The 26,708-nt window shown below is 35.0% G+C and overlaps 1 non-coding gene across 1 annotated transcript; it reads right to left on the bottom strand.

Annotated features, from left to right (window-relative positions):
• Positions 1–18,217: 18,217 nt before the first annotated feature.
• LOC145077572 (small nucleolar RNA R71) lies at positions 18,218–18,327 on the bottom strand. Its single transcript, XR_013693314.1, has one exon. It is a non-coding gene; the product is annotated as a small nucleolar RNA R71 (small nucleolar RNA).
• Positions 18,328–26,708: the final 8,381 nt, after the last annotated feature.

Raw genomic sequence — 26,708 nt, 5'->3', positions numbered from 1 at the left:
TTTTTGATGTTCTTTATATCCACATGTAACTATTGACAAGATCTAGAAATTTCATTTAGACTTTTTCGGCTAATTTTTCACTTTATTATTAAAGTTATATGTTTAACAGGCTTATACTGTTAAAGTCCATACAAAAATTACAACTTTTCCGTATGATATCCGTAATAGACTGTCTTTATATCGACAAGTAGGTATTGACGAGATCTTCGACTCTCATTTAGATTGTTTTTCCTAATAATCAAGCGATTTCTATTTTGGTTTCTGTGTCGCACACTGTTGCGTTGAATCTTCGAAAAATCATAACTTCCTCATATGAAGTTAGATTTGGATGTTTCCTATATGCATGCTATTGGTTTAACGACTACTATGAATTTTGTTTATATTACTTAGGCTAATAAGCAATCTATCAAAAAACCACTTTTTAAGATACGCATGAATTTTGTTTATATTACTTAGGATAATAAGCAATCTATCAAAAAAGTCATGTCAGTTTAATCACGAAATTTCGAAGAAGCATAATTTTTTCATACGAAGTCGGATTTCAGAGTTCTTTATATGTAACGAATCCTTTTCATATATACTTTAACTTTGTTTAAGATTATTTATCCCAAATAATCTTTTATAAAAATATCATTTTTATAGCTTATTCTATTTTAATTGAATAGCCATAATCTCTGGGGGTTACAATTATCTCCCCATTAGGAAGATTACTTCCCAAAATCATCAGCAAACCAGGGTTTATATAATGATTATGCATGTTAAGTTTCCATCCTAGGTAATAACCAAAACTCATGCGTCCTTCTAACCTTTCAACTCTTTAATTTTTGGAAGTCCTCAACCTTGTACCCTCTCTTCTTTCTTCTCTTGGACCTTCAGTCCTAACCTTCGATTTTCAAGCTTGATCTTTGTTGGAGACTTTTGCTCCAACTCAAACTAACTCGATCCATGAATAGGTCTTTACTTTGACTAACGTAAAAGACCAATGGGTCACACTCTAATGACCTTCCATCGCATGATGCAATGGCTACACTCATGTGTGACAACCCGAAATTTCCATTCTGTACGAACTTTATCAAGTCAATAGAAGTTAGATCAGTCGCAGTAAATTTTCAGACTTTTCCGTATAAGTTTAAGTATTTCAGGGTTTACACTTAAGGAGATATCAGGAGAGTGGATGCACTATGGTTTTGTGCAACTCTGTTATTCCAAAACTCTATTATATTAGAGTTCATTTCGTGAATAAAAATATTTTCTGCCAAAAATCCCAGGACTATATATAGAAATCTAAGCCATTTTCATTCATTAGTTACATTTCCAACTAGAGAAAAGCCATTTTCTCTCTCACGGATCTTCGGGTTTTCATCCCAAATTGTGAGTACCTCTCTCTAGTCATATTATATAGCTAGTAATGTGCTTAATAACGTAGATTTCATAACAAAACAACAAGATTCGAGAGTTTACCGCCCAAGAACACCATGGGGAGTAAACTCTTTTATAAGGGTTAAATGATGCCTAGTCCTTTCCCATTATTATATGACTACCTTAGGCTTGTATGTTAGTGTAAATAAGACTAGAAATTATCCATGAACACCAAGAGTAAGGTGTTCACGGCCCAAGAAGTTCTTGGACCGTGAACTCCAAACTCAAGGGCCAAAGAGTGCCTTAACCACTCCTAAAGCCATGGACAATTACCTAGATTTACTCCTAGTTAAATTAAGCACGTTAAAACATCAAAGACCCATACCAAAGAGAGATTACGGCCGTAATCTCTTATGGTTTTCGTCTTTGGGCCGTGAACATCAAAGGGGGGGTAACAAAGTGTGCCTAAGGCCTTCATTAGCCTTAGATAATTGTCTAAAACCTATCCTAGATGAGCATGGGACTTGAAAACATAAAAACACCCCTTTCCATATGAGTTTACGGCAGTAAACTCAAAAGGAAATGGCCTTGGGGCCATAAACTCCTCAATGGAGTGTATTAATGCCCTAAACCCTTCCAAGGATTAAACCATCAAGTAGAATTGCTTCTAGGGATCATTTAGAACTTCAAATCACAAGATGACATGAAGCTTAAGAGCTTACGGCCGTAAAATCAAGAGTTTACGACCGTAAACTCCTTGTGTGAGGTTTATTGGAGAGTAAACTCATGTATAGGGTCCTTTGGAACCCTAAACCCATTTGCCTTGTCCTACAACAACTTAGATGCAATCCTTAGGGCTTGTAACACTTAAATAAAGTTTTTATCATGTTCCAGGATTTCCTAACATTTTCAATTAGTAATTTAAGACTAATTGGTTGCATATATGTTCATTAGGATCATAGTGTGTGTACAAGTCCTCACTTGACACCTAACAATCCTACACCGTTCCGTTCATCCAAACCACCATCTTCAGGTGATTTCATACCCCTTAATCAATGTTTTTAATGATTTTAAATGCTTTAATGGGGGGATACAAGTAGAAAATAGCATGTTATTTAATCACTCATATGTATTTATAACTGTGTTTTCATCCAGTAGATTTCACATACTTCAAAATGTGATGCATGAAATGGTTTTCTGTCTTAAAAATACCTTGGTAACAAAAGTATTACGTTTGAAATGTTTATTAAAATGACATCAAGTCATTGTTAATTATTGTTCAAAACTCATAGATGTCTTGTAAAACCATTTTATCTTCTTGAACAAAACTATATCTATACACTTATGTTCTTATATATGTAATGAGGTTATAGTTTTCAGCCTTCATTCAGTTTCCCACACTCTTGTGTAGCAAGGGTGTATAAACCTGCTTGGACAACCAATTACCTTCCAGTTAACTATTACAGGGATAGTTAGAAGATACAAAACATTATTCTGATTACAAGGAATTACACCAGAGTCAGTTCATTCATGAGTCTATACTATACATTACATGTTACATGAATACGTCTACATAGATACGCTTACATGAATTCCTTACATGAATACCTTTACATAGATACATTTACCTGTATACACTTACATGGATACTTGTACCTAGATTCATGAGGATGATTTATTAGTACATTATGTGTAAATTGTCCTGCCTATCCCAGTTCAACGGGATATCTAGACGGTACTAACCATTCTGGAACCCACCTGTTAGCAACAGTGGTAGATGAACATCTACGGATGCCTATGGTTATTACTTATACTAGGGGTACCTTTACGGGACTAACCATTCCTTTAACTTGCTGTTCGCTACAGAGGTAAATGACCATCTACGGATGCCTACGGTTAATACTTATATTAGGAGTACCTTTACAGGACTAACCATTCCTTAAACCTGCTGCGGCTACAGAGGAAAATTGAACAATCTACTGATGTTCAAAGGTTATACATTTCGCTTGACGCGATATCGTGTTAATCCTAATACAAAAGGATAACACTTACATGTTTACATTTTTCCTATTACTTTATTTTGTGATACATTCACATAAACGATGAGTTAGACTAAGTACTGTTTGTAATAGTCAAAAGGAAGGAAAAACTATCATTTTAGTAGCAAAACATTCGGGTCTTAGTAGAAGACTACATTTCATACTAGTAGGAAATGTGGGATTTTCTAGGGTTTTCATACTTATATCAACTGTTTCATTCAAAGATTTACATAGCATACATAACAGCTTTCCAAAACAAGACAACGACACTTAAATACTTATGAATTCACCAGCTTTAGGCTGATACTCGCTTTCAAAATAACTTGTATTCTCAGGTCACCAGTTTACAGGTACGATGGCCAGGTTTTTGAGAAGACGGAGCACAGACAAGACTTGTCTTTTATTTTGATTGTATATTTTGGTGTCTTATTACAATGAAAGAACAGACATGTATTAAAACTTTACTTTTAATGCAATGGATGATGTTGTTGCTTGTTTACTACTTTACACTGTTGTGATACTGTACATGATGTCCTCCACCCCAGAACGTTTCCGCCGTTTTTGGTTTTGGGGTGTGACAGATTGGTATCAGAGCATTGTTTATAGTGAATATAGTATATCAACCCATAAAAGATATTCTAACTATAAATACATTGGGATTAAAACACTCTGTCTAAGAGTTTATAGTTCTAAATAATAAAATATTTAAGTAAGTATACGTGCCTGCATTCATACTAAAATCAGTGTCACAATGACAAGAACAAAAGTATTACGATTGTTGAATATCACAAGTAAGCCTAGGGATATATGGTCAGTCTTGGGAATGGCATAGCCTGATCAACTATGTTGGTCCAAGGAGTGATTGGCATATGCCCAAGAATGGTTGTGATGTGGCAACAAGTCTAAAAACTTACCAACACAACCATAAAGAAATACCATAGGGGTATTTGATCTTACTGTAATTATCTTAGTCAGTTCGTCTATTTAGCTATTTCTTATATCCCTTTTCTCGCGTAGATATTATTGGCTGGATTTCATCACAGCGATCTGTACTTCCCAAACCAAGGCAACGCTGGATGGCTAGGGGAAGAACCAAAAGATGATCACCCAATCCCTTTGGATGATCACCATGCTGAGGATTTTTTCGATAGTTTTGACTCGGTGCCTGAAGTCAACAACCTACCCCCAGCTGCTCAAGACCCAAACCTGAACCCCCGTCCCGCATTTCAAGGACCCACACCTCTGTGGGCCACTAACTTGACTAGATGGAGTCAGGAACTGGGTCAACCCATCCCTACAACAGAGACAGAAGTTTCTACAACCTCACTGAGGGAGGTTCTTCTAACAGGGTCCTACCCATCATGGTTCGTAGAATTTCTAGGAACACAATATTGGGTCAAGCAACTATCGATCGAGTCTTGGAGATTGACGCCAACTCTGGCGTTAACACTATCCACATTCGCCAACTAGAGTCTGCTCATGAAAGGAATCTGGTCCGCAATGCAACTCTGCAGAGGGAACTTGCTGAAACTCAAGCTGAAGTTAGGGAACTTCGAGCTTAGCAAGTGAGAGCTGACAGGCATATAAGAGACATAGAACGTCTACTGTCGGGATCAAGAACTCATGCTAGCAGTTCTCGTCACCGATAGAATCTCGACGACTCATCTTTTGGATATAACCTAGTTTATGTAAAAACTTTGGTCTAATTTCCTATCTTTGTAAATCTTAGACCTGTTAGGTCTTGATCTAGTCATAGTTCTGTCAAAATTTTCTTATCTTGGTTGATGTAAGGCCTACTTCTAGGCCATTTTCCCGAACTTGTTACATCTGTAATCCCAGTATTATTGACAGATATCTAATCATATGGAATTTAGTATCCAAATGCTATCATCTTCATTTAGTTATACTATTCATTGTGTTGTTGGACTATGGAGAGTTAGTCCATGAGATACATTCATTATTCATTTATTCTTATCTATGTCGTCATCTTTTAAACTTATAGTTAAAGATGCCGTCACGCAGGAATCCTAGGCGTAACCCAAATAACGAAGCACCGATACCACCACCACCTCAACCTCCTCAACCACCTTCTCCTTTCGATGCCACTATGTTCCAGGCAGCCTTCACAGCAGCAGTAGCAGCTGCTATGTCAGCCATCAACGCTCATGTCCCTAGTGGATTGGGATCAGGTGCACATCCCTCAAACCACGGCGAAAGCCATGGACATCCCCGGGAATGCACCTATAAGGACTTCATGAACGCCAAACCCCGCATCTTCAATGGGACTGGTGGGGTTATGATGTTAAGGCAATGGATTGAAAAGATGGAATCAGTCTTTGAAATCTGTGCTTGCCAGGAGGGCAACAAGGTCAAGTTTGCGGCTTGTACCTTCTCTGACAGAGCACTAAAATGGTGGAACGGCCATGTTAAGTATCTGACTTTAGTGGTGGCTTATTCCATCAGTTGGGAACACTTGAAGGACATGCTGATGAGAGAGTACTGTCCTCGAGGTGAAATACAAAAACTCGAGCAGGAACTCTAGGGTCTACAAATGGTTGGATCCGACATATCAACCTACACAAATAGGTTCTGTGATCTAGCAATCCTATGCCCTGATATGGTTGCTCTTGAGAGCAAGAAGATAGAGAGATATATCCGGGGACTATCGCCCCAGATCCAGTCAAGTGTGTTAGCTTCCAAGCATGTCACCTTCGATAGTGCCAAGGAGCTGGCACAATCTCTCATAGATCACGGGAAACAACAGAACCTAATCATCCCTGCACCTGGACCACAAAAGGTCAACAACAACAAGAAGGGGTGGAACAAGAGGAAAAGAGGGGCTTCGCAAGAATCCTCCAAGAGACAACAACTTGTGGCAATCAATGCTACCACGGTAACTCTCGTTGTCCCTGCGAACCCCTTACCAGCAAAAACTTATGTTGGAACTCTCCCGAAGTGCAACAAATGCAGCTTCCACCACCACGAACCTTGCAAGGAGATGCAGTGCTCTAACTGCAACAGGAAGGGGCATACAACCCGTTTCTACAAGACTCCAACAGCTCAGGCCGCCCAGGTTCCTAACGCCGGTATGGGCCAAGCTTGCTATGGTTGTGGCGAAGTGGGCCACTACAAGAGGAACTGCCCTAAAGCGGGGATGGCTGGAGGAGTAGGAAGAGTTATGGCCTTGGGCCACGAGGAAGCGGTAGCTGATCCTACGATAGTTACTGGTACGTTTCTCCTCGATAACTCATATGCTTGCATACTTTTCGACAGTGGAGCAGAGAAAAGTTTCGTAAGTCATAAGTTTGCACACCTGCTTAAACAAAAACCATGTGCATTAGATAATTCATTCACGGTAGAAATGGCTAACGGGAAAACGGAGAGTACTAACTGCATATACTTAGGTTGTACCTTAACTTTAGATGGCCATACTTTCAAGATAGATCTCATGCCGGTCCCAATTAAATGTTTCGACGTTATCATCGGCATGGATTGGTTGAGTCTTCTTCGCGCCGACATCATATGCTTTGAAAAAGCAGTTCATCTTAACCTTCTTAACAACGAAACTTTAGTTATCTATGGTGACAAACCTAGTACGAGCCTTCGCATCATTTCGTGCATTCAAGCCCAGAAGTGCTTGCGAAAGGAATATCATGCATTCCTCGCACACGTCGTCCATACGAGTCAAGAGGTGAAAGACATTCAGAAAATCCCCGAAATACGCGACTTTCCCGACATCTTCCCAGAAGAATTTCCCGGATTACCACCACAACGCCAAGTCGAGTTCATAATCGACTTAGTGCCAGGAGCTACACCTGTAGCCAAATATCCTTATTGTTTGGCACCGGCCAAGATGCAGGAACTTTCCAGTCAGCTTAACGAACTTCTCAAGAAGGGATTCATTAGGCCAAGCTTCTCACCATGGGGAGCACCGGTCTTGTTCGTCAAAAAGAAAGATGGATCGTTTCGTATGTGCATCGACTATAGAGAACTCAACAAGCTTACCATTAAAAATCGTTATCCTTTGCCCCGCATTGACGATTTATTTGATCAACTTCAAGGAGCCAACTACTTCTCGAAGATAGATCTACGATCCAGATATCACCAACTACGAGTGCTAGAGGAGGATGTTCCCAAGACAGCCTTCCGAACTCGTTATGGACACTACGAGTTTGTGGTGATGCCGTTCGGATTAACTAACGCGCCCGCAATATTCATGGATTTGATGAATAGGGTGTGTCGTCCTTATTTGGATCAGTTCATCATCGTTTTCATTGATGACATACTTATCTACTCTTGAAGTAAGGAGGAACATATTCAACATCTCCGTAGAGTCTTAGAAACATTGCGAGCAGAGAAGCTCTATGCGAAGATCTGGAGACACTACCTGTATGGTACAAAAAGCACGATCTTTACAGACCACAAGAGTCTACAACACATTTTCGATCAGAAGAAGCTCAACATGAGACAACGACGATGGGTTGAGCTACTCAGTGATTACGAGTGCGGAATTCGTTATCATCTGGGTAAAGCCAATATAGTAGCTGACGCCCTAGTCGGAAAGAATATGCTGGTTGTAGAGTCAAATCTTTGACTCTAACTATCCATTCACACTTGTCCATGCAAATTAAGGAGGCTCAGCTCGACGCTTTGAAACCTAAAAACATGGCAGGTGAATCCCTTAGAGGGATGGATAAGAACTTGGAAGTCAAGGGTGGCGGAGCCTTATACCTCATGGATCGGATATGGACACCGAAACACAGTGGCTTCAGAGACTTGGTCATGACCGAGGCTCACAACACTCGTTATTCCGTCCACCCAGGTTCAGATAAGATGTATCTAGATCTTAAAAAGTTATACTTGTGGCCTAGCATGAAAGCAAATATTGCTACCTTCATGCGTAAATGCCTTACTTACGCAAAGGTCAAGGTCGAATACCAGAAACCCTCCGGTCTTCTACAGAAACCGGAGATACCAGAATGGATGTGGGAGCGGATCACTATGGACTTCATAACCAAGTTGCCCAAGACGACGGGTGGACTTGATTCCATATGGGTCATCGTCGATAGACTGACCAAGTCTGCACACTTCTTGTCAATCAAAGAAACCGACAAAATGGAGAAACTTACGAGAACCTACATTAGGGAGATTGTACGACTGCACGGTGTTCCCATATCCATTATCTCAGATAGAGATAGTAGATTCACTTTGAGGTTCTGGCAGTCGTTACAAAGCTCCCTAGGAGCTAGGCTGGACATGAGTACAGCCTACCATCCACAGACCGACGGACAAAGTGAGAGAACTATCCAAACCTTAGAAGATATGTTGCGAGTCTGTGTGATTGACTTTGGGAAAGCATGGGATACCCATTTACCCCTTGTCGAATTTTCCTACAACAATAGTTATCACACGAGCATAAAGGCAGCTCCATTCGAGGCCCTCTATGGCCGAAAGTGCAGATCCCCTCTGTGCTGGGCTGAGGTGGGTGATACCCAGTTAGCTAAGGGACGAGTTCCCGAAAGCCCTATCATGGGTCCGGAGATCATTCGGGAAACGACAGAGAAGATCATTCAAATTCGTGAATGATTGAAAGCCTCTAGAGACCGACAGAAAAGCTACGCTGACAAGTGAAGGAAACCGTTGGAATTTCAGGTGGGTGACCGAGTTCTACTGAAGGTCTCACCCTGGAAGGGCTTGATACGCTTCGGAAAGCGTTGGAAGCTCAATCCAAGATACGTAGGGCCTTTAGAGATCCTTGCCCGAATCGGCCCCGTAGCTTACAAACTCAATCTACCGCGCGAACTCAGTAACGTACATCCTACTTTCCACGTCTCGAACTTGAAAAAGTGTCTGTCCGACGAGACTCTTGTTATTCCACTCAACGAGATCGAGATCAACGAGAGCCTCAACTTCGTGGAGGAACCAGTAGAGATCATGGACCGAGAGGTCAAGCAAACAAAGCAGAGCCGTATCCCAATAGTGAAGGTTCGCTGGAACGCCAAACGAGGACTTGAATTCACTTGGGAATGAGAGGATCAGATGAAACTAAAATATCCTCATCTTTTCTCTTAGTTATTTGTAACTTCTTATTTGCTTAAATTCTAATTTCGGGACAAAATTCCTTCTAACGGGGGGATGATGTGACAACCCGAAATTTCCATTATGTACGAACATTATCAAGTCAATAGAAGTTAGATTAGTCGCAGTAAATTTCAGACTTTTCCGTATAAGTTCGAGTATTTCAGGGTTTACACTTAAGGAGATATTAGGAGAGTGGATACACTAGGGTTTTGTGCAACTCTGTTATTCCAAAACTATATTATATTAGAGTTCATTTCGTGAATAAAAATATTTTTTGCCAAAAATCCCAGGACTATATATAGAAATCTGAGCCATTTTCATTCATTAGTTACATTTCCAACTATAGAAAAGCCATTTTCTCTCTCACAGATCTTCGGGTTTTCATCCCAAATTGTGAGTACCTCTCTCTAGTTGTATTATATAGCTAGTAATGTGCTTATAACATAGATTTCATAACAAAAGAGCAAGATTCGAGAGTTTACTGCCCAAGAACACCTTGGGGAGTAAACTCTTTTATAAGGGTTAAATGATGCCTAGTCCTTTCCCCTTGTTATATAACTACCTTAGGCTTGTATGTTAGTGTAAATAAGACTAGAAATCATCCATGAACACGAAGCGTAAGGTGTTCACGGCCCAAGAAGTTCTTGGACCGTGAACTCCAAACTCAAGGGTCAAAGAGTGCCTTAACCACTCCTAATGCCTTGGACAATTACCTAGATTTACTCCTAGTTAAATTAAGCACCTTAAAACATCAAAGACCCATCCCAAAGAGAGATTACGGCCGTAATCTCTTATGGTTTTGGTCTTTGGGCCATGAACATCAAAGGGGGGTACCAAAGTGTGCCTACGGCCTTCATTAGCCTTAGATAATTGTCTAAAACCTATCCTAGATGAGCATGGGACTTAAAAACATAAACACTCCCCTTTCCATATGAGTTTACAGCAGTAAACTCAAAAGGAAATGGATTTGGGGACATAAACTCCTCAATGGAGTATATTAATGCCCTAAACCCTTCCAAGGATTAAACTATCAAGTAGAATTGCTTCTAGGGATCATTTAGAACTTCAAATCACAAGATAACATGAAGCTTAGGAGCTTACGGCCGTAAACTCAAGAGTTTACGACCGTAAAAACCTTGTATGAGGTTTATTGGAGAGTAAACTCATGTATAGGGTCCTTTGGAACCCTAAACCCATTTGCCTTGTCCCACAACAACTTAGATGCAATCCTTAGGGCTTGTAACACTTAAATAAAGTGTTTATCATGTTCCAGGATGTCCTAACATTTTCAATTAGTAATTTAAGACTAATTGGTTGCATATATGTGTGATTATATGTTCATTAGGATCATAGTGTGTGTACAAGTCCTCACTTGACACCTAACAATCCTACACCGTTCCGTTCATCCAAACCACCATCTTCACGTGAGTTCATACCCCTTAATCAATGTTTTTAATGATATTAAATGCTTTAATGGGGGGGATACAAGTAGAAAACAGCATGTTATTTAATCACTCTTATGTATTTATAACTGTGTTTTCATCCAGTAGATTTCACATACTTCAAAATGTGATGCATGAAATGGTTTTTTGTCTTAAAAATACCTTGGTAACAAAAGTATTACGTTTGAAATGTTTATTAAAATGACATCAAGTCATTGTTAATTATTGTTCAAAACTCATAGATGTCTCGTAAAACCATTTTATCTTCTTGAACAAAACTATATCTATACACTTATGTTCTTATATATGTATTGAGGTTATAGTTTTCAACCTTCATTTAGTTTCCCACACTCTTGTGTAGCAAGGGTGTATAAACCTACTTGGACAACCAATTAACTTCCAATTAACTATTATAGGGATCGTTAGAAGATACAAAACATTATTCCTATTACAAGGAATTACACCAGAGTCAGTTCATTCATGAGTCTATACTATACATTACATGTTAAATGAATATGTCTACATAGATACACTTACATGAATACCTTTACATAGATACATTTACCTGTATACACTTACATGGATACTTGTACCTAGATTCATGAGGATGATTTATTAGTACATTATGTGTAAATTGTCCTGCCTATCCCAGTTCAACGGGATATCTAGACGGGACTAACCATTCCGGAACCCACCTGTTAGCAACAATGGTAGATGAACATCTACGGATGCCTACGGTTATTACTTATACTAGGGGTACCTTTATGGGACTAACCATTCCTTTAACCTGCTGTTCGCTACAGAGGTAAATGACCATCTACGGATGCCTACGGTTAATACTTATATTAGGAGTACCTTTACGGGACTAACCATTCCTTAAACCTGCTGTGGCTATAGAGGAAAATTGAACAATCTATGGATGTTCAAAGGTTATACATTTCGCTTGACGCGATGTCGTGTTAATCCTAATACAAAAGGATAACACTTACATGTTTACATTTTTCCTATTACTTTATTTTGTGATACATTCACATAAACGATGAGTTAGACTAAGTACTATTTGTAATAGTCAAAAGGAAAGAAAAAATATCATTTTAGTAGCAAAACATTCATTTCATACTAGTAGGAAATATGGGATTTTCTAGGGTTTTCATACTTATATCAACTGTTTCATTCAAAGATTTACATAGCATACATAACAGCTTTCCAAAACAATACAATGAAACTTAAATACTTATGAATTCACCAGCTTTAGGCTGATACTCGCTTTCAAAATAACTTGTATTCTCAGGTCACTAGTAGACAAGTACGATGGCCAGGTTTTTGAGAAGACGGAGCACAGACAAGACTCATCTTTTATTTTGATTGTAAATTTTGGTGTCTTATTACAATGAAAGAACACACATGTATTAAAACTTTACTTTTAATGCAATGGATGATGTTGTTGCTTGTTTACTACTTTACACTGTTGTGATACTGTACATGACGTCCTCCACCCCAGAACTTTTCCGTCGTTCTTGGTTTTGGGGTGTGACATCATGTCTCTTTGATTCAGACCCTTGCATGGAGGATACCTTCCTTCATCTTATAATACAGTATAAATACATTCTTGCACGTAGTGTATCTAGCTACGGGTTGCTTAGTCTTAATGAAAAATGCGATACTTCTTTCGATCTCTTTAATTATCCTTCCTTTCAATCTCTTGACTAAATTCGGAAGCCACATAAAGATTGGTTCTATAAACCAATTAACACACTTCATAGCTTTTATCATAGTCGAACTTTATTTGCTATGACCACTAGGGTCGGAATAACATTCATCTTCTTAGCCATTATCGAAACGATGATAACGACATGCATGAACAAAACAATTTCAACTACTAGTGAGTTAGTAACCATGTGACTCATCATGATTCAAGTATGAATCTTGTGCTTTTGGTAGTACGGGCCCATACTACTTTCCACACCTACTCATACATGTCCCAAGAATTACCTCGTAGTCCCTAAGCTACCACTCCTAAACACAAACCAACTTAACACATATGGATGTATCCAAGAAATTATATACAACAAATTTCCAAGAATCCACTACGATTTCCTCAATGCGTATATATAATATAAATTATACTTCAAATTGGTTGACGGTGGAAATGCAATACGATGGGACGACTTCAAGGATTACACCAAAAGTTCTATCTTCCTGCCAAATTGAAGGGGTAATTCTCTCATACCAGACATACTATTTATTAGACATATTCTAAAGGTACAATACCATTCTATAGGTATTATTTATGATATCCTTCGATAGGTATCATTCACTATTGTAAGCCTCCTTATTTCTTTCATTTGTTCAATCTGCTACAAGTCGTTATCATGACATTCCATTTCCCCAGAACAATCGCTCTGGGTATTGGCATCATGAGTATATTGTGATAAAGAAGATTGTAGTTATGTTAGACGCAATCCCCTTCATCACTCCAAAATTTATATGACAATTCTAGTATCGTAATTAAATGTTTAGAATCCTAAACACATAAATTTCTTTATCCAAATTGTGGTTGCAATAGCCCCTTCATTTAAGTAATAGCAGTTTGGAAACCTAAGGCATGTTATAATATAAATCATTTAGCACATAACAACAATTTAGGCATCTTATCCTAAAGTAAGCTAGTGCTAATGTCGATTTAGGTATACTAACTAAAATAAAATAGACACTCATCTCACAATCATTGCTTAGCATTCTAAGTTTAAGTCTAGAATTCCTAAAATTCCTAGTTCGCTTAAACTATGCTCTAATACCAACTGTGACATCCCCAATTTTCTTGGCCAGAAAATACCGTTTTATTTATGCTTATTTTAAAATAGAGTTTATTTATAAATGTGGAATTTGGTCCTGTACAAGTATTTTTGAAGAAGTGTTTTCTTTGAGTTAACAAAACTTAGGATGTCATAACTGATAAACATAAGCATATACTTTGACAGTCCATACAATAATTACACTAGTAGCCTACAAACTCCTTTAATCCCTCAACAAATAATTACACTACTATTCAAGTACCTTCGTATCGCTACCTATGATACAAAGAAACTGAATGGGCCAGGTTGGGAAACCTGGTGAGTACATAGGGTTTTCAAACCACAATAATATAATTAAATTCTTTAAATATATATTTCCATACCAAAAAATTAAACCAAATTTTCCATTCCTGTTATTCTCACTCCCTGATCGTAAAACAATATTCGCAAGGGAATCTATCCTAAAGGATCCCTGATTGAACAACATTGCCTTGGGGATTCCTTGGCAATATATGTTAAAAATGCATCCATGGAGGTGAATAGAATACCCTATGTAAAGTACATTTATATGTACAGTTCGTAGTCCTATCCGTATGTGGTCTTTCAATATTTGCATGTTATAGACTTGTCCAAGTATGTGTCGTTAACACCTGCATGTCATAAACCAACCCAAATTAGATTCTTCAATAACTATAGGTTGTAAACATGTCCATGTGTGACTTATAAACACCTACAAGATTGTAAGCCTACCCATGTTCTCCAGACTTGTCTAGAATAGTATGTTGTTGTCACCTAAATTTTACTAGATGACTATTCCCTAGTAGCACAGGCTCCAATGTTGGTTACGGCCTCACAATGTATTTTACTTTCCTCAACCCTTTACTACCTAATATGATTAAGGTAAAATAAGTAATTCAATATTTTATATTGTTCAACCAAGCAAGCCACATTAAGCACAAATATTGTAAATACACGCAATATGCACACATAGCATCTAAGAGATTAAAATACTTCATATTTATGTGTAAGATGAAAGTAAATATGCACTCAATTGTTAAAAATGGATGCTTCAAAATTTGGACATCGTCTCGCCTTAGCATGATAATTCTTATGACTAATGATAGTCTAGATTCCTCAACAATCCTAATGTCTACATTAAGATCTATCAAGTAAGGAATAACTAGATATGATCATATTGGACATAGGGTCCGTTTGGTATATAGAGTATACTGATTTCAAAACCCACTTTAGACATCTCACTAAATCTAGCCTAGACATCAATCCTGTAAGTAGATCAATCAGTAATACGACTTGGAATCATTGACAAGTCTTATTTATAAGTTCATAACAACGACTATGAATATAAATATAAGTTACAATGAAAGTCATATGAGTGTAGCTTAAATTACAGAGATTTTCTAGCAAAAACTGGGAGATTACACTGGCATAACTCTGACCCGAGAGTTCTTACTATTCTAGATGCTAGCTATTTGAGAATTCCGGAAAATTTGTAGCTTAAGAACTAGAGAGTTTTCAAAGAGAGATATGAGAGTGTGGGATAAGAAATGAATGATTCCAAGGAGTATTTATAGCTAGATAGGTGTGTGTCGTGCACCGTGCAAGTCGAGAGAAGTTGATCATGCCCCCTTGCTGCCACGTGTCAGGTCTATATTCATCCATGTCACTATGTCTACAGTCTCTCACACACCGTGCCCCTCGCGCACATATGAGAACTTTTTATTTTTTAAAAAAATCATATAATCTTCATACGAGCTATGTTTTCAACATTCATTATATCCACGCGTATCTATTGACAAGACACAAAACTTTCATTTAGACTATGTCGGCTAATTCTCACTTTATTTTTAAAGTTATATTTTTAACAGGCTTAGACTATTAAATTCCGTACAAAAAATAATAACTCTTCCATAAGATATTTGCTCTCGATCGTCTTTATATTGTTGGATAGGTATTAAAGAGATATTTGACTCTTGTTTATATTGTTTTTCCTAACAATTAACCGATTTCTATTTTGGTTTCTCGGTCGCACACTGTTGCACTGAATCTTCGAAAAATAATAACTTCCTCATATGAAGTCATATTTTGACATTCCTTATATACATGTTCTTGGTTTAACGACTACTATGACTTTTGTTTAGAGAACGTAGGATAATAATCAATCTAACAAAACTCCAACTTTTAAGATACGCAGAGTCATGTCTGTTTAATCGTGAAACTTCAAAGAAGCATAACTGATATGTGCATATTCAGTCAAGTATTTTGTACATACTTCTAATACTTTTAGCTAAAATTATGTTTATTTTAGGACAAAAGGTACTTATGACGTTTGAAATCTATTTTGTAGTAGCAAAAACATGCTCGGGATGAAAAGGTAGCAAGCAAGGAGCTGGAAGCAGGAATAAATGCGCTAAGGCAAATGAAGACAAATAAGGCTTGAAGATAGAAGACCACGACGTGGTGATCATCCACCACGACGTGGCGAATGGAAGATTCTCAACTGATGAGTTGACTTGGAGAATATGAGATATCTATGAAGACCACGACGTGGTGCCTTTCAACCATGTCGTGGTTTCTAGATATATGGAAACTATATATATATATATATATATATATATATATATATATATATATCCTATTATTAGGTCAAATGAAGGGATTTATAACCGATTTTGTAAGAAGGATTACAAAAAAAAACCCTCTGGAAACCTTGGAGAATATCAGGAATCGATTGGAGCTCAAGAGTTGAACAACTATAAAAGGATTACACATAGATCTAATCGGTTTGCTAACATACTCATGTCTAGTCTTATTTCCATGGATTTTGTGTGTTTTTATGCTATTATGAGAGTCTAAAAACCTTATACTTATGTTTGGTGTAGATGAACCTAAACCTTATGTGTTGATTTTGATAATTGTGTTTGATAATTGAACCCAAGCATGTTTTAGTTCTAGTTTTTATTACTTATTAATCAAGTTCAGTGTGATAGTTGATCATTCTAATTACATGAATTTGTCACCTAATTGTTTATGATCATTAAATAGTTAGAACTAGGATAAATCACATCATAGATAATGTAATTAAATCTAGTAACTTTAACTGTGTTAGAGAGCATAATTAACCTTAATTGGTGCTTAGTTACTTAACTTGACCATAGGAAAGTTACTACTATCATTCATAGTCTAATTTGTGCTTATTATCGATTTGGTGTGTAACTTGTGCTTGATCATTGCTTGGTAATTCATAAATTGGTATGTCTAGACATTTGATCATAATAGCTAATTAACAAATTGGTAATCAATATATTTAATCCACTAGAAATAAGTTATAGGAGAAAGTCAAATCAAAACTGAACAGAAGTACTCTTTAATCTTGAATTAAATTTGTTTTTATTTGCTTGCTTAGTTGGTAATTTGAATTAAGTTCTTCTGATCTTGCAAAATCCGTAAAAACCCCCCAATTTAAGTTTTTTTTCTTAGTTTTAATTAGAAGTAGTTATATTAATTAATTAAATCCCATTCTCTATGTTCGACACCCGGCTTACCCTAGCGATTCTATAATCCGATTAGGTAGACTGCCTATAGGTGCATATATTAGTTAAGTTAGTTAGGTTATAAATTTAAAACATGTAGGTACTTTTGTGCACATCAAAGTTTTTGGTGCCTATGGCGGGGAACGACTTATTTGATTTTTAGTTCAGTTGCTTTTAGTTATTCGACCCTTTTTGTGGGGTAAAAACCGCAAAAAGTTATTTTTCTGCATTTATTTTTCTGTTTGAACAACAAGTCAATAACCACACCGTGGTCATCTTTTCCACGTCGTGGTTACGTTTTAGTCAATCTGTTATTTATTTATTTTTATTCGTTTTATGCATTTTGTTTTATTTTGTTTTTTGTTTTAGTGATTTATGACCCGAGGATCCAACACTCCAGTAATTCCATGAGAAGAAAGATAAGAAGGTCGGAAAGTCTAGCAATACTTTTCAAGCTGAAAATTTCGAACTTTTTGAAAAGACTCCAAGAAAGAAGGAAGTAGGATACGAGCTAGAACATCTACCGAAGGAATTCCAAAAGACAAGATAAAAAGTGAGGTTGAAGAAATGGCAGACATCACAAGACTGAGTATGGGAGATTACGAGAAGCGGATCCGTGATGATAATAAACTAGGCCTTGTGCCACCCGAGATTCCAACTAAAAGCAGATTTGAGCTCAAGGGGCACATTCTATCAATGCTCAAGGACACACCTTTTTTCGGGAAATAATATGAAGATGCATTCAAACACATCGATGATGTAAAGTACTGGAAAACTACTTCGATGTTCCAAACGTGCCTCAAGACTCAGTGTTACTTAGGATGCTTCCAGTGACATTTATCGGTAAAGCTAAAGTTTGTTTGAAATCACTCATGCTCGGATCCATTACTACTTGGGCAAATCTTTGTGAAGCCTTCATTGAGCAATTCAACCTGCCTTCAAAGATATCTAAACTCAAAAAGAAGATTGCTAATTTCCAACAAAACGATGGTGAATCACTATATGAAGCATAAGAGAGATAAAAAAAAAGGTTGCTTAGGAGTTGTCATCAACGTGATCTAAATGTCCAACAAGAAATGTCTATTTTTAATGATGGAGTGAATGTTACAAAGAGACAACTTCTTGACTCTCAAGGGCCAATGACAAAGAAAGAACCGGACATCATTAAAGAGTTAATTGAGGAATTTGCAAAGCACTCACCTGAATATTATAAAACACGAGAAGATGTTACTAGAGGTAAAGCAGATGGAGGGAACGAGAACATGGCTGCAATCTATAAACTCCATAAGAATTGGATGTGACAATTGCCATGGGACACATTTAAAGAAGGATTGCGAATTGGACGAACATGGGAATAAGAAAGCGCAAGTGTTTTACTCTAGTGGTGACAAATATGATGAAAATTGGAGAAAGCTGAAAAAGGAGTGGTTGCGTTATGACGAGTACAAGAATCAAAAGGACGATAAATATAAACAAACCGACCGATGCTACTACCCAAAAGAACAACCACCACCCGAGAAGAAACTGGATTTTGAGTCAATACTTAATAGGTTTATGGAAGCATCTAAAAAAGACACGATACTACTACTGCTAATGTGAGAAATCATCAAGCTTCCATCAAGAACATTGAGACTCAACTAGGCCAATTAACGAAAAGTGTTAATGAAAGGTTACCTCCTAGAAATCCCAAATAAAAATCACAAACTCATGTAATGGCGATTTACACTGAAGAAGAAGTTCATTATGTGCCATTAATGACCCATGATACAGATTCTAAGAAGCTTGATTTGTATTTGGAAAGCCTGAAGCACAAAAAGAAAAATCTAACTTGAGTTATGATAATTCACCACATCGTGGTGACCTTGCCACGTTGCGGTTACTAGAGAATCAAAATTCTTCTCCTTTAAATGCATAGCAGCCTCTTTTACCATTCCCGTCTCGAGCCATTAAGCATAATTTGAGCCAGAAAAGAAGAAGTTCATGGAAAAAGTACTTTTTCTCTCAATTAATGCTCCTTTACTCAAATCCATGGCCAAGCTTCCTAAGTTTGCTAAAGATGTGATAAATAATCGAAAAGAGTTGGAGAAAGCATTTACTCGATCTACCAAGGCTCCAAAACACAAAGATGACATTTAGAATGGCAGATCACTCAATCACTAACCCACATGGAATCATTGAGTATTTGTTGGTGAAAGTGGGGAAATTTATTTTTCCAACTGATTTTGTGGTATTGGATATAAAAGAAGACAAATACCTTCCCATAATTTTGGGAAGACCATTCTTGAGTATCGCAAGAGCCCTTGTTGACATTCATGACTTATAGCTGACATTTCGAGTAGAAGATGAAGAATTCACTTTTGAAATGAATCTAAAAGTGAGTTATGACGAGTCAAGAAATGAAGTGCTAAGGATTAATAATTTGCAAAGAGAAAGTCTTAATGAGCTATAAGAAATTGAGAAATTGATGGAAGAAGAGTTGAAAGTTTTGGAGAAACCTCATGTGGAAAAAGTAAATTATTCCAAACCAAGAGCTTCAATTCCTATAATGTTTGAGGTGTTCGTGTTCTCTACACCCAAGTCTCAAGTAGAAGAGGTAAGTGACGAAGAAGAAATCGATTCGGGTAATTATGGTGAGATAAATGATGAAGAAATGGGTGAAGAATTAAAGGAGATTTTAATTACAAAGATGGAGTTAGGAAAAGAAGATCATAAAGAAGACGAGAAAAGGAATACGAAGATGAAAGGGAAAAACAAGGAAATGAAACGTAAACATGAAGAAAGCTCTTATCAAAAGAAGAAAGAAAACTCGAAGAAAGAATACATTCGATGGGTTCAAGCATACAAGTGCAAGTGGAAAGAGCGAAAGGAGAAAAGGGAGATCCCACTCCCACCCGCAACAACTAGAGTGGAAAGGAGTCCGACTCACGACTCCTCAAGAAAGAAGCTCTTCTCGGGAGGCAATCCGATTTTTTTGAGGGTTTTTAATTTCTTTTATTTTTTATTTCTTTTTAGTTTTTGTTTTTATTTTGGTTTTATTTTAGTTTAACTTGATGATCGTGTGTTTCTCTAGTCTCTTGATCTTGTTTTTTAGTGTTGGACGAAAGTGGAGAAGTGAATGAGCTTAATTGATGCAAAAGTCGTGCGATTTTTAGTAGATTATAATTGAAGACCGTATTTTTGTAGAAGTGTGAGGTCCTCACTAGGTGAAGAAAAGAGATATGAAGGAATTTTATAGAAGGAAAAGTTCGGGAATTGTCCTGAGCCATTAAGAAGAAATGATGCATAATGTTGGCTCTTAATGACATTTTGAGAAGTTACCACGTCGTGGCCATCATCTCTGCACCATGACATTTGTTTTTATCACGACTAAATAACATCAGACCTATACCCATGACGTGGCATCACTAGATCACGTCGTGGTGTTTTTATTTTTCATGACGACACCTTCTTACTCAACACCATGACGTGGCATTGCTTTCCCATGTCGTGGCGGTTCAACACACTTTTTAAAGATGGTTCTTTGGTTTATTTTGATTCAGCACATTTACATTCACACAAAAAGAGTCCAAAATTTCTGTTTCCAGCCATTATTAAGAGATCTTCAAGCTTTTCCACAAAAGTTTTAGAATTCGATCTCGCCATTACTATCCCACGGGAGTCCGTTACAATTTCTCCTCTTTTTAATTTTATGTTCTTTAATTGTTTAAGTATGCAATCAGGATATTGCATCAATTAAGTGTGTGGTAGGGGGTTAAATATAGGAATGCAAGCATACTGATAAAAAATAATGAAAAATGACTAGGATCTAAAAAAATATTTTAAATATTTGAAATAATAATCTAAAATTGAATCTAGTCAAAAAATTGTTGTGTTGAGATCTAGGTTGCTAGTGTTGTGTGGGACGATCCAATGCGAGTTTTGATGTTTATTTGAGCCAATGTATGTTATAATGTATTTATGGCTTCCCTGTCCTAGTGAAATCATTGAACAAAAACCCAACCTTGCTTATTTTGAGGGACATAATATGTTTAGCATCATATACCAAAAAATATATCTAGAAGATCTTATGTAGTCATTGCACCTTAGACCAATACCTTTAACCAATAAGGGTTGAAGTTAAGTTCCCTTGCTTAAGCATATGTCTTTTTAAGGATTTTTAGTTTTGAGTGAAAAAATGAGAAAAGTACAAAAGTAAAAAAAAATAGTAAAAAATAGAAAAAAAAAACGTTGCAAAAGATTGAGAGAATAAGAGTCTACAAAGATATGAAGATTAAGAAATATGAAGAAAAACACAGAAATCGAAGACTCAAGAATAAGGCAATTTGCCAAGTTATTATTATTTGTTGTAATTTTTCTTTATAGTTTATTTTTCCATATGTATGTTTGGGGAGTTAACCAAAAATTACCTTGAGGTTAATAAATATTTTTGAGGATATATTTGGTGGGGTGCATAAAATGAACATTGTTCATAAGAATTGAGGAAGTGTTTATGAGGACCGTAAGTATTTAGGATTGAGGAAGTTCTTAGGAAAATCTATACATAAATACATGCATTGCGTTCTTGATGTAATGGAAAGGCTCAAAATGGATGGTCTTGTGCGATATTAGTAACTAGGGTTTTGATGTGTTAATAATAAAATAAGTTTTGTTTGAGGACAAGCAAAATCCAAGTGTAGGGTATTTCTATATGTGCATATTTAGTCATGTATATTGTATATATTTCTAATACTTTTAGCTACAATTATGTTTATTTTGGGACATAAAGTACTTTATGTTTTAAATATGTTTTATAGTAGCAACGACATGCTTGGGATGAAAAGGAAGCAAATGAGGAGTTGGAAACATGAATGAATGATCTAAGGCAAAAGAAGACAAACAAGTCTTGAAGATAGAAGACCACAACGTGCTGACCATCCACCACAACGTGGCGAATGGAAGATCATCGACCACTGAGCCAACTTTGAGAATACGGGATATCCATGAATATCACGACGTGGTGCGCGCCTTTCAACCATGTCGTGGTGGCCAAATATATGGAAACTATATGTGTGTATATGTGTGTGTGTGTGTATATATATATATATATATATATATATATATATATATATATATATATATATATATATATATATATTAGGTCAAATGGAGGGATTTATAGCCGATTTTCTGATAAGGATTACAGAAAAAAGACCTCTATAAACCATGGAGAAAATCAAGAATCGATTAGAGCTCAAGATTTGAAGAGATATAGATGAATTCTACATAGATCTAATCGGTTTGCTAACATACTCATGTCTAGTCTTTTTTTGCATGGATTTTTTTTTTTTGTGTTTTTATGCTATTATGAGAGGCTAAAAACAATATACTTCTGTTAAAGATGAACCTAATCCTTATGTGTTGATTTCAATTTATGGATGATATATGTTGATTTTACTTGTGTTTGATAATTAAACCCTAGCATGTTTTAGTTCTAGTTTTTATTACTTATTAATCAAGTTCTGTGTGATAGTTGATCATTCTAATTGCATGCATTTGTCACCTAATTCTTTACGATCATTAAATAGTTAGAGTTAGGATTAATCAAATCTTAGATAAAGTAATTAAAGCTAGTAACTTTAACTGTGTTAGAGAGCATAATTAACCTTAATTTGTAATTGATTGTTTAACTTCATCATAGAAAAGTAACTATTATCATTCACAGTCCAATTTGTGTTTATTATTGATTTGGTGTTGAACTTGTGCTTAATCATTACATGGTAATTCATAAATTGGTATGTCTAGATATTTGATCATAATGCTAGTTAACAAATTGGTAATTAATATATTTAATCCACTAGAAATCAACCACAAGAGTAGGGGAAATCGGAACAGAACATAAGTACTCTTTAATCTTGAAGTAAATTCGTTTTTATTTGCTTTCTTAGTTGGTAATTTGGTAGTGATTTGAATTAAGTTTTTCTAATCTTGCAAAATTTATAGAAATCCGTAATTTAAGTTTGTTTTCTTAATTTAATTAGAAGTATTTATATTAATCAATTAAATTACGCTCCATATGTTCGACACCCGACTTACACAAGCTATTCTATAATCTGATTACGTACACTGACTATAGGTGCATATATTAGTTAAGTTAGTTAGGTTATAAATTTAAAACAAGTACATGCTTTTATGCACATCAATAACTTATTTATACAAATTCGGATTTCAGAGTTATTCATATGTACAAAATCTTTGTTACATATTGTATGCATTCATTAAAAGATATTTATCTAGCCACGATATCAAGTGCTGTCCTTGAAATTGAAGGTCCAAAACTTACCAGAGACATAAATGGATTTAAAAGTAGGTTAGTCACAAAGAAAAAAAAAGATATTTATCTTTAATTAAGTATCATTTTAGTGAAACTAAACTCAAAATATCTTACTTTTTCCAGAAGGTTGAGAAGGTTGATGAGGTTACCTATTAATTTTGTCATAGACCCATAACATGCATTCATTAAAAATATCCATATGTAAATATCATTTTTGTCGTAGACCCATAGCATGCATTCATTAAAAAAATATCCATATGTAAATATCATTTTTAGTGTGTAATTTTTTTTTCCATTTAATAGTTTTCGTTCTTTACAAAAAATATTTATCTTTTTTTATTTGAAATATACTATAAACTATGTAGTTACAAAAATTTTAAAAAGTTCTAAAAATTTTACTTTATTTTTAATATTTAGCAAGTCATATTAATTAGACCAAATAACAAAAATTATGTATTAAATATGATTATGTGAATAAAATAAGTATGCAATTTATATGAGGGGATAAAATATATGGATATTAATAAAACTGACCATTTGTTGTTTAGTTAAAATGTATAGAACTTTTCTATACATTTTACCGAAATAACATATGAGACAGAAATGAAACATTTTTTTTAATGATAGACAAAAAAGTAACCTTTTTGAAATGTGTAAATTGTTACCAAATATAATCTCTTTCTATCTATATTCCTAATGAGTATTTCCACATGTCTAATATCTATATTTGTCAATCAAATGACATCTTAATTTCTTATATCACATCTACTTCTCATTTGATATGTTTATTTTTAGTTCTGTTAGATTTCAATAAAATCGAAGCATTTTTTTCGTAATTTTAGCAGTTGCTCTTGAAATTCTAGAATATAGTTTTTTTTTTTTTGTCCAAAATCTAAAATCCAAATTTTTAGTATTAAATGTACCTTCTTTTAGATTTTTTTTAATATAACATGAAATTAGTTTGGAATGTCTGTGAATAACCCATTTCAAACATAGATGTCATTCTTTTAAGAGAAATTAAATTGATTCTTATATTTTATGCCTACAAATGTTCATGTCCAATAAAATTATGACAAGTGTCATCATTTTATATTTTTTTTAACTAACTCGTTAAGACTATATTAGAAATATATCAAATAAAATTAAATTGAATGGTGAAATGATATCACTTGTTATAATTTTAATGGATAAGAATAATTATAAGAAGAAAAAATAGGAGGTAATTAAATTTCTCTTTCTTTTAAACACATAAAGATAATTATTTCGATTAACTTATTTAATCTTAACGCCTTTTAAATATAATAATATAAGGTAATATATAATTAACAAGTCAATAAATATTAATTGATAAATGATATCATAACAAGTCATCTGTTCCAATCATATTAAATAAACATAACCGATTAATAATTAATAATCAATAATAAATTATACATAGAAAAAGCTCTCATTATATATGTTCCATGGTGACTAACTGACTACTTGACTAATCAGTATTTCTATATTTGGTATTTTGGTATCAAGTGCCGATCAAGTTGAAGGCTGATGTTGCTGGCCTTTTGTGATCCACATAGGCCCATAGTACATGACCACACAGAGGACATGGTGTTGACAGTGTTCACTGACATGTCTTTCCACTCCCATCGGTATCCATTCCAACTCCTTTCAAAAAGAGGATTATTATCCTTCTAAAAGGACCTTATCAATTAAATGGCATGTATCAAAATTAAAAGTTGACCACATTTTTAACAACTATTAAATATTATAAAAGTTATTTTGACCTAATGATATAGTTATCCTCTTAATATTTGAAAGTTTCTTTTTTGTCATTTGTCAATTTCTGATGAGTTTTGACAGTTATCATATCTTTGTATTTTTGAAATTAATATTATCAACTTGTCAAATTTTGATTTATTTTAATTTTTAAAATTAAAATCATATACTTATATATGAAAAATATTAAATATCATATATATGATATTAAATTGCAATAAATATGTTTTTTTCTTTTTTATTTTAAAGTTGTACATTAAAAATACTTTTTATTTATAATTTAATATTTATTTTTTTTAAATCAACCCGTGAAATACACGGGTCTCACACCTAGTTTATTGTAAAAGAAATTTTATGATCGATTCTAAGTTGTATTAAATTTGTAATGTCAATGATGTCCTGTTGCCGCAAGAATAGTAGCAAAATAAATGAATTTTCATGAAATGTACATTATAACTTGAGTCGGATGCTAAAAATATTTTCACATCTCTCATATCATCTTCTCTTATGCTTCCATTTAGCAAATATGTGTCGCTACACTAATGTTATCATGGACCTTTGGCGACGTAATCTAATTTGATATTCATTTTATTTTTTGTTTATGAGTTTTAAGTTTTAAGTTTTGATTTCAAGTTTTTAGTTTTGATTTCAACGGAGATTTTCAATATGAGAATAGACAAACAATGAGGGTTCATTTACTTCAACTTTTATGCTTTAACTTATTAATAAAATGTAGCCCAATTAATTTTCTTTATATCATTTGTTGAAGGGATAATGACTTAAAAGGGTAATATAATTTTCAATTTGTACAAATTTAATCATTGAGTTTTTTCATCTATATTTACCCCTTTAACTTGTTTAACTGTACATACTTAATCCTTATGACCAGCTACTTTAGATAAGTCGAAAAAATGAATTAAATTGCTAATATATTTCTTATTTTGTATATATTTAGTTCTTAATATTTTTTGTTGCAAAGTAAGTCTTTACTATTTTTGTACACATTCAGTACTTATGACATATTTTTTTTAGGTTTTTCTCACAATATCCTATGTATGTTTGAACGTTTTTTTATATAAAATCATAATTAAAAATATATTGTTTTTTAAATGGAATAATCTAAACAAAAATTATATTAGACTCAAATACTAACGTGTAGATATAAAAATCGCTAAAATTTGTGATTGTATGAAGAAGTTACGACCTTTAGAAAACAAGGCCCAAGTCAACCACAAGAACTAACCAACCAAGCAGTCGATGTCGCGGTGGCTATAAACATTAACAACCTCAAACACCTTATAATGATTGTCTCGTGTAATATATCGTGAGAAAAACCTAAAAAACCGGTCATGAGTATT

The sequence above is a fragment of the Lactuca serriola genome, chromosome 9 (genome assembly GCF_051521515.1).
Source record: "Lactuca serriola cultivar US96UC23 chromosome 9, Lser_US96UC23_V15, whole genome shotgun sequence".
Taxonomy (NCBI): Eukaryota; Viridiplantae; Streptophyta; class Magnoliopsida; order Asterales; family Asteraceae; genus Lactuca; species Lactuca serriola.
The sequence above is the reverse complement of the archived record's forward strand: the minus strand, read 5'-3'. Positions and strand labels throughout refer to the sequence as shown.